At 66.5% G+C, this 8,419-nt stretch overlaps 1 long non-coding RNA gene across 1 annotated transcript in view; it reads right to left on the reverse strand.

Annotated features, from left to right (window-relative positions):
* The window catches only part of LOC101629799, a 13,529-nt gene extending 5,124 nt beyond the window's left edge, over positions 1–8,405 (reverse strand). Inside the window, exons 1-2 of the long non-coding RNA XR_001146062.1 lie at positions 8,328–8,405; positions 7,803–7,874 (exon numbers count right to left, since the gene is read on the reverse strand). This is a non-coding gene — a long non-coding RNA (uncharacterized LOC101629799). The remainder of the gene's footprint in view (positions 1–7,802; positions 7,875–8,327) is intronic.
* Positions 8,406–8,419: the final 14 nt, after the last annotated feature.

Here is an 8,419-nt window from a genome sequence, read left to right on the forward strand (position 1 = left end):
TGGCCTTGGCCTCTGTGCCCCGGTCATGAGCCCCGCCGCAGTCCAGCCCCACCGCAGTCTCCCACGTCTGCTGAAAACGCCTCTTCTCCTCCGAAGCCCTGCTCTGTCCCGCTGACTGGCGTTCGCCCGCAGAGCCACGACGCCGCTGCTTCCTGTGAAAGAGGCCACGCGTCCCCAGCCTCTGTTGTCCACTGTGCGCACGGCTTGTGGAAAGCACGCTTGCGCCCGGTGCCCCGGCCTCCCAGAACCCAGCCGAGACCCGCAGACGCAGGCCAGGAAGGGCCAGGCGAGACCTCTGCGCTCCGCTGAGCACCGGGGAGCCTGGCTGGCCCCTGGCTTGCGGAGAGGCTCCGGCGCGGCCGGCCAGGCCTCCGTCCACAGGCGGCTCTGTGTGGAGACTCAGGGAAGGCGATGGGGGAGGAGCCAGTGGAAGTCTCAGGCTCCCCAGAGTGACCGTCACCTCAGGATCTGTGAGCTGCACTTCCGCTTACAGGTGTCTTCACAATGCAGAAGGCGCAGCTCACACCTGGCTCACTGTCCAATAACAGCCCGGGGGCTCACCGCGTGCCCCACGGCCACCGAGTGCCACCAGCTCACCAGCTCACACCTGGCTCACTGTCCAATAACAGCCCAGGGGCTCACCGCGTGCCCCACGGCCACCGAGTGCCACCAGCTGGCACCAAACTCAGCGTCTTTCCGTGCCACCGCTGACCGCACCACCACCGCTGACCGCACATCCACCGCTGACCACACCACCACCACTGACCTGAGGTTCATTCAGAACCTCGCACATCAAATGCAGGTGCAAGAATTCATTAGCTCACTGATCAATTTCCCTGCTATTGGATTTTTCCAGAATTCTTAACAATCACCAGGAGCCTAAGAAACGGGTGTGCAGCAACACCTCTCCAGGAGCAGACATAATGGGCAACGGGCCCTGAGTGTTAGGGATCCCCTCCTTGAAGATGAGGCCACCGAAAGGTGCCCAGAACCTTCTGCGGTTCGTGTGAGTGTCACGACTTGCTCTCACTGTCGAGATAAAGAATCCGTGGCTTACGGTCAGGTGCTCGGTCAAGGTCACAAGGTCCCAATGCTAAAGCAGGGTCTGGACATGGTGTCCACCTCAGTCCCGTGACACGCGGCCTCGGAGGTACCTGTGTGAACAGGCACACGAGCCAGACGTGATCTGGACTCCCATCGGAGACCATCCCGCTCGCGCTGTCCAGGAACGCAGCAGGTGCATCGCCACGGAGGACCACGGGCCCGTCCACGGCGCGTCCCTCCCAACGCGCCCCGAGCACGACAAACCCGCTGGCTGGGGCCACGTCCGGCAGGCACAGGGCGAGGACCGCAGCCAGGGCCACAGGCCCGGGGCTCCATCCTGGAGAGAAAAGCCCGCCGCAGCCCTGCTCCCTCATCTCCCGGGATCCCCAGTGACACCCAGCTCAAGGCAAGTGAAGACATAAGCCCCGAGCTTCGTGCCCCCCGGCTGGTTGCTGGGGCTGGGTGTGGGGACGGGAGGAGTGGGTCCACCCGACTTCCCCACCCCCGCGGAGGCCCGGCCCCACAGGGCCGGCTGGCAGGGTCAGCCGCCCCTGCACCAGGCAGGCTGTGCCCTTCTGATGCCCCTGACACTTTCTGAGGGGCCCGGGGCAGCCGCAGCCCTGCAGTGAAGGTGGACAGCAGACAAGGGGAACCCCAGGCTGCGTCCCTCACGGCTGCTGGGCTCAGCTCACAGTGGCCTGGATGCTCGGAGGCCGGCCTCACAGGGCCCTGGCCGTGGTGCTGAATCCCCAGGGAGCTGCGAGTGGAGGCTGAGCTGGGTGAGCAGGTGGCAGGGAAGCTCCCTTCCCCCCGCCATTTTTCACTATTCCTCTGGGCAAAGTTGGGGCCGTGGCCCTGCAGAGACGTGCCCTGGCCTTTGTATCATGATACGCCAGAAAGAACATGAGCTCCAGAGCAGACACCAGTGGATACGGAGTCCCTTATCCTCAGCGGCGTGACCTGGCGAGTTCCATGACCTCTCTGAGCCCCGATTCCTCATGCGCCAAACAGGATGAATGCCAGCTCCTTGAGCAGGGCGCGGCTGAGGAGCACCTCACAGAGACACACAGATCTCTTCTCCCCTTTTCCTCCGGGCTCCCGTCCCCGCTCCCCACGCACACACGCTCCGTGGGGCCTCTCCCTCCCATCCCACCCCGCGTATCTCCCCTCAAAGACGAACTCGAGGCCCAGGTCCTTCCCCGCGTCCTGGCACTCAGCCCTCCCTGTCGCTCCAGTCAGCACCACCCGGCAGATGTTCGCAAATTGGCATCTCTGGGCTAAGAAAAAAACCGCGCTTCTCTTCCTGACTAGACTGCGCGCCCAGCTCCACCTGCACCAGGCCCTGCCCCCACGTCTCTGCCCCCAGGCCCCGAGTCACGGGGCCCGGAGACACTCCCGGCCAGCTGCCCGACGCCCAGGCCCACGGGCGCCGACGCGGGCCTGAACCTGACTGACGACGCGCCTGTGAAGTCAGCTCTGGCCGTGACCCAAGGACACAGGGGTCACCAGGGAACCAGCGCTGGCATCCGCCTCACTTCACAGCAAAAACCCCAAAGCAGCAGCAGGCGGGCGCTGATGGTCCGGGAACCCCTGCGGCGTCGAGACCAGCACGTGGACGCCAGGCGGCGGCCGGCGGGGCAGGGGGCCAAGACCCGGGCCTGCGGCGGGTCCCGGGCGCTGCCGCTCTCCTGGCCACGGGCTGTGGGCCCCGTCTGCTCCGCAGCAAAATGGGGGTGTCAGTCATTGCGCCTTCACTTCCGTCTAGACAAGCACAGGTGGGCGGTGAGATTCCGTCGGCACCACCTGGCGGCCCCCCACTGCCGCCTCTGCCCCCTTGGGGCTCTCCCCGCCCCCCCTTCTGGGCCTCTCGACGGCGCCCGCCAGTCTGCACGGCGCTGCCCTGTCAGCGCCCCCGCCACGGCCCCCCGTGCGCCCACCTGCGGGAAGCAGACGACAGTGCCCTGCAGGACCGGCCTCAGCTCCGACTCCACCACACACCGCGGGCGCATGAGGGGCTGAGCCGCGCCTGTGGGCACTGCCCGGGCAGCAGGGCGCCGCGGGGGACCGGCCCCCGCTCGCCCGTAACAGACACACCGGGGCAGGGGCCCTCTCCGCCCCAGGGGACGTGCACAAACAGGACCCCGTCTCACGCGGGTTCCTGGGGAGGCCGAACAGGGCCTGGGCGTTCCAGGCACATCCATGGAAGTGTGAGTCCAGCAAAGCAGAAACGAGAAACTCCATAAAGCCCCAGGAGCTGGACCCAGGAGACAGGAAGGCCTGGGCCAGGAAGGAACCGTCCCAGCAAGCCCGGGAGGGCGGAGGGCGGGGCAGCTCCCAGGGCCTGGCCTGGCGAGAGCCTGGCAGCGGTGTTCTGAGCACTGGCGTGTGCAGCCAGAAGCCCGACCCTTCACAAACAGCCTGCCAGGGGCTGCTGAGTCCCGGATGCTAGAAGGTTCTGCCACCCGCCTCCCTGGCCAAGACACAGGGCTGGCCACGCTGGGGCTCTGACGGCCCCGGGGGCTCACACGTCCTGGGCGGCGGAGCCTGCCGGCGGTGCGTTTCAGCCCCGGCCTGGACCCCTCGGACGGGCTTCGGGTGAGGCGGGCAGTGGCCTTCGGCCCAGCGTCCCGAGGGCCGCCTCGCCTAAAGGCCCCCCCGGGGGGGACCAAGGCGCTTCCCGGAGACCAAGGGTTAACTCGGGAATCCGAGAGACTCTGTCAGCTCCATCAGGGAGAGACAGAGCCACGCCGCCGAGACACGAGAGGGACGAAAATTAATGACGACTCCAAAATAGCCACGAGACTAATCGCATTTTCTAAATCTGTCCTTCCCAAGAAAAATGGAGAAAAGAGATGTGGACAAATGGAAAGTAACGAAGCAGGGGGCCGGGGGGGGGCAGAGAAAAGAAGTCGGAGCCAGAGAACGTGGGCGCGGGCCCGTCCCCGGAGAGGACGCGGCCACAGCGTCCGTGGCCTGTGCCGTGAGAGCGGGGTGGCATGGGCAGCGCGCTGGGCGGTATTCTCGGCGATAAATGGGCCAGAGGCTAATGCTAGGAAATCGTTTGTAAGAAAGAGACCCAGGTTATCACGCAACTGTTGTAGGATTTGACCTGAATAGGAGCCGCTAAACAGAGTTTTCTCCACACAGCTGCTGGGGGACAACGGTGCTGCCCGCCCCGGGCAGACGGCAGCTCTCTAATGAAACTCTGACGGCCCCCCGGCCCCAGAAGGAAGTCCTGCTGGGGAAACCAGAGGGACAAGCATGCCCGGGACGCCCAGTGCAGGTGGGCGCAGGGCCACGGGGCCAGTGAGCCCCGACCTCGGGGCGGCCCTGGGGGCCTGGCTATGGCTCTGAGCCTCAGCGCTTCACGCCCAGCTCTGAAGCAGAAACAGGCCTGGCTGGGAGCGGGGAGGCGGGGGCTGCCCGGGCGAGGGCCCCAGGCACGGCCCGGGCCCGAAGGAAGCGCGTGGCCACGGCGGCGTCCCCCGAGCCTGACCCCAGCATTTCGAGTGCAATTTTCTGAGCATCTTGGTCGATTTTGTTTTTATTGCTCCAGTGAACAACAAAGTCCCTTCTGACCTGAGGGCTCCCGTGGAAACACTCCCGGAGAGATCAGAGGGCTCCGGAGCGAGCCCCCTCGGCTCTCACAGTTGAGACCCTGTCTGGGCCTGGCCGGGCAGCCCAGTCGGCCCCACGCCCCGCGGCAGCGCTCGGGGAGGCAGAGACCCACCCCGCTGTGATGGGTCATGTCTGAACCCCCAGAAGGAAGAGCTGGGCCGGCTGTGGAGGTGCACGGAGACCCCGCACACAGCCCGCGGAGTCAGGCGCTCACAGCGTGAGCGCGGGATGCGGCCCGGGCCTCTCTGGCGCTCCCGAGGGGCCCTTCGGGGCAGACCGGGCCGAGCCAGGAGAGGGGTGCCGTCCAGGCCCGTCGCCAGTGTGCGAGGGGGCAGGAGGCCCAGCGAGAGGAAAGGTGTCGAGGACAGAAAGCAGCTTTGCCTGAGCGAAGTCGCGGTCAGAATCGCCACACGCCACCCAGCGCTGCCCCGGGCTACTGTGGCCACCGTCCGTGACAGCGACCGTCGCTCTGTCCGCACCTCCGTGCCTGAGCGCCGAGCGCTGGGCAGGGGCCCCCCTGTGACGCCCCTCCGCGCCGCACCCCAAGAGGATGCTAGCACCTGGCCCGCTGCACAGATTAGCAGACAGCTATTCCAGGGTCAGCGCGGACCACTGGACTCTTCCTACGGTCAGGGTGGGAAATAAAGAGCAAGAACATTCAGTCCCTTGATCTAGATGAATCAAAGCGTCACAGGAACTGGGCTAAGACGTGGCCATGCCCGGAGACGGTCAGTCGCTCACAGCCCGGGAGCGGGGCCGCGGACCGGATCCAGCCCCCTTCGTGGCCGGAGCTTGACCTGCCGGAGGCCGAGGCCGCCCAGCCGTGGGGCAGCAGAGCCCATCAGAACCATCTGGGTAACTTGACATCGGCCCACGGGACAGTGATGTCACTTCCTGCTTTTTATTCTGTACAGAGAAGACTTCTCAGCCACCGCTCTAAAAAAAAGAAAGAAAGAGCCGCCCAGCCAGACTCGACGATTAGTGCCGGAGTAAGTGATCATCTTGTGATTGCTCAGCTGGGGCCTGAGGACTTGTAAATGCATTTGGAGGACAGAAATAGAAGCTGTGAGAGAGCAGAGGAGGCTGGCCCACTTGCCAAGGCTGCCGGGAAAGTCACTCTGTCGCTGGCGGGGCGCGCTAAGTCACCCTGCGCCCGCCGGTGAGGCCAGGGCACCAGCCTGACCTCGCGGCCTTGTCGCTGCGGGCCCACCCCAGGCGCCTTCCTGCGCCTGGAGCCCCTCAGCCAGGCCCCGAACCGCTCGCCCCTGACCCAGCAGACTGCAGCGGGGTGGGCTGACAGACGGGCCAGCAAGAGCCGGACGCAGCCGGGCGTCGGGCCGAGCTCGAGGGCAGCCTCACTGGCCGAGAGACCTGGGCTTCTTGCAAAGATGCCCCAGCCTGTCCCTGCCACCGCCCAGACCCTCCCCCAAGAGATGGAGGGCAGAGGCCCTGCTGAAGCGCCAGGCAAAGACGTGCCCCTGGGGACCCTGGCTAGAGACCCCGGAGGAACCCCAGAGGCGCCTCTGCCAGCTCCCCCCTGAGGCCCGTGGAAACGTGATGGGTCCCAAAGACCCCCGTGTCCCCAGAGCCTTGGGGACACGGCCCCGCAGCTCCAGGCCCCCAGACACGTCCTCCCGAGGACAGGTTTCCCGCTGCCGCCGCCCCAGGTGTGACAGAGCCGCGGGCTCCCTCCGCCCTGGGGCAGGTCGGCTGGTGGGGTGTGGGGCCTCACTTTCAGTGAGGCATTCAGAACCTGGGTTGTTTCAAGCTGGTCTTGAAAAAGCAGCTAGCGGGAAAAGAAAAAATAGGCCTCCCCCGTGGCACAAGGGATGAAAGCGTAGAGCCGGCACTGCAGGCTGCCGCCCCGCTCAGGGCCAGCCCGATCCCCGCCCCAGACCCCCACGTGGCGCGGCAGACCGCTCCCCTCAGCAGTGGGCTTCGACCATCTGCCTGCTCTGCTCCCCACTCTGACTCTGGGGAAGCCTCTCACGCCCCTGCATCTCCGGCCTGCACCCCAGGTCTGTGTGCACAAATAAATACAACTTTCAAAAAAGAAAGAAAAAGCAGCGAGTGGCCAGAGGAGACCCAGCCCCCATGGTCACCTGGAAGTGTTTACTGCTGCCCCTCTGCGCAGGGCCCCACCCCCCGAACCCCCCCCCCGCCCCACCCCACTGCCACCCCAGGCACTTAGCTTCCAGACCCGGTAGCAGGAAAAGGGAAACTTTTCAGAGGTCAAAAGCTTCTCCCCCAGGGCATCTGACACGCAAACGCAAACTACCAATAAAATAAACACCTGGAACATGTGGCGGGAGCCCCCTGCCTGCCTTCACCTCCAGCTGCGAAGGGCAGATCAGAGGAACCCCACCCACCAGCACGACCAGGGCAGGGCCGGCCCAGCCAGGCCGTTGGACAGTGGCCTCGCCCCCGTGGCCATGGCCGGGACAGGGACCTGGGCACGGCCACCCGGGAGCTGCCCCGGAAGGAGGAAAGTTCAGCACCACGCAGGGCCCAAACTCTGGGAAAGTGTCTGCGGGGCACCCCTGGGTGCCTGGGGGGGCCGGGAGAGGCACAGCCCCCCGCAGGGTTCCCCAGGTCCCCTCTCCTCCCTACCACCTCCCCAGAGCTTTCCGGAGCCTGCTGGCTGCTCCACATCATGGGGGTGCCCCTTGTGGTGACAGGGTACCCCTCAAGGGACCAAAAGAAAGACTCATCAGCACTCGGGCCAGGCGCAGAGAGGGCTCTGCCCCCCCAGGGCAGCTCGGGGAGTGTCTGCCCATACGCCGGCGACCCCGAGTGCCAGGGCCCGCTCTCCCGAGTCTGCGGCCCCCAGGGGAGCCTCTGCCACGGGCCCCCACACACGCAGCTCCCCGTGGGGGCTGCCACGCACAATCCCAGAAAACTGCAGATTTCACCATCAAAAGGGGGGCGAGGGCCTGGCGTCCGGAGAGCCCCCTTGAGCCCGGCTCCCAGGCTTTTGCCTCTGACGGGCCCCTTGGTGCCATCAAACCCCAAATCCTCATTTTAAGAAGCCAAGCATGCAACTAGGGACAGTTTAAGGACCGGCCCCGGGCGCAGCGCCCCAGAGCAGTCTGGCCGCCAGGACTCCCCGGCCCCGCCCGGCAGGCCCCCGCCCCACTCACATGTAGCGCAGGTGAGGGTTCTTGGCGAAGGCTCTGGGCTGGATGCTCCGAAGTCCTGAGTTCTTGATGGTCCTGCGGAGAGAGGACAGGACGGTCTGCGGGGCGGACGGGCGGGGCCCAGCGCCCGCTGGACTGAAAGCCCCCTCCTCACCGCAGGCCCCGCGGGGTGGGGGGCAGTGGGCACGCTGCAGGCTGACCCTGCCCGGGTGAGCCAGGCGTCCTGGCCAGGACCTGCTCGGCAACCCCCGGCCCTCCCCCCCCAAGTCCCCACAGCCTAGCCATCAGGGAGGAGGGGTGGCTGGGGCTTCCTGGGCAAGCAGAGGGCTGGGCCGGCAGAGCAGGACACTGGCCAGGGAGGCCCAGGTCTGCCCTGACACCCTACTAGCGGGAGCCCGCCAGCCCCTCGCCTCTCCGCCAGGGTGGAGCGCGGGGGAGGCAGGGACGGCCGGCCGCGGAGGGCCGGCCGACGCTTCTGTGCCTGCGGGGGCAGCCGGCGCCAGCTCCCGCCCCGCCGCCCGCACTCACAGCTTCTGGAGGCCGGTGTAGAGCTCCATGTCCACGGCGTTGAGCGTGTGCAGGCCGCGCCAGTTCTCGATGTGTCTGCGGGGAGGGCAGGT

Source organism: Condylura cristata, unplaced genomic scaffold (assembly GCF_000260355.1).
Source record: "Condylura cristata isolate star-nosed mole 26May11 unplaced genomic scaffold, ConCri1.0 scaffold00035, whole genome shotgun sequence".
In the NCBI taxonomy this organism is placed as follows: Eukaryota; Metazoa; Chordata; class Mammalia; order Eulipotyphla; family Talpidae; genus Condylura; species Condylura cristata.